We start from the raw sequence: 907 nt of genomic DNA on the forward strand, positions 1-907 counted from the left end.
TAATTTCCTACTTTTACTTCTATTACAAAGTATCTGATTTTTCCCCAGAATGTACCAGCCCAATGATACCTTTAGCCAGATCTTTGTGGGGTTTTTTTTCCCCCTCACTGGAAAAGCAAAGTAATCTCTAAAGAAAGAAAGGTTGGGGGCGCCTGGGTGGCTCAGTCGGTTAAGCATCCGACTTCAGCTCAGGTCATGATCTCACGGTTCATGGGTTCGAGCCCCATGTCGAGCTCTGTGCTGACAGCTAGCTCAGAGCCTGGAGCCTGTTTCAGATTCTGTGTCTCCCTCTCTCTCTCTGCCCCTCCCCTGCTCATGCTCTGTCTCTGTCTCAAAAATAAATAGGCATTAAAAAAGAGTTTTTTAAAGAAAGAAAGGTTGCAGCAGCTTTTTCACTCCAGACGGGAAGGGCAGCAAGAACTGGGCAGCCCGAGTAGCCATTCCCAGAGAGGTGCCCATGTCCTAGGAGCCCTCGTCCTGTGGGGCTGTTATTAGCAGTGAGCAAGGTATGTCCTGCCATGGATTTGATTTTTAAAAAGTAAACTTCGCAATTTATCATCATCTATAGAGATTGAGAGGAGAGTGTTTAGAGAAGGTCTGTGGGTGGATTGAATCTGGAAGAAAAAAAACACCTAAGTTAAAATGACCAGTCAGGGAAAACAAAACGTGGTTTGTCCATGCAGCGGAAAAGGACGCATACGGTATGATTGCACTCACGGTGAGACACCTAGAAAAGTCAGGTTCGTAGAGATGGAAGGTAGAACGGTGATTGCCAAGGGCAGGGGGGAATGAGGAGTTAGTGTTTAACGGGGACAGTTTCCGTTGGGAAGACGACCGAGCTCTGGATGCGCAGGACTGTCACTGTACTTGAGGCCCCTGAACCATGCACTTAAAAATTACCATTTCT

General features: G+C 46.9%; 1 protein-coding gene across 1 annotated transcript in view; it reads left to right on the forward strand.

Moving 5' to 3' along the window:
* Positions 1-907, forward strand: part of PDK3 (pyruvate dehydrogenase kinase 3) — a 148,276-nt gene that overhangs the window by 135,643 nt on the left and 11,726 nt on the right. The window lies entirely within an intron of this gene.

This window comes from Crocuta crocuta, unplaced genomic scaffold (genome assembly GCF_008692635.1).
Source record: "Crocuta crocuta isolate KB4526 unplaced genomic scaffold, BGI_CrCroc_1.0 scaffold1468, whole genome shotgun sequence".
Classification (NCBI taxonomy): domain Eukaryota; kingdom Metazoa; phylum Chordata; class Mammalia; order Carnivora; family Hyaenidae; genus Crocuta; species Crocuta crocuta.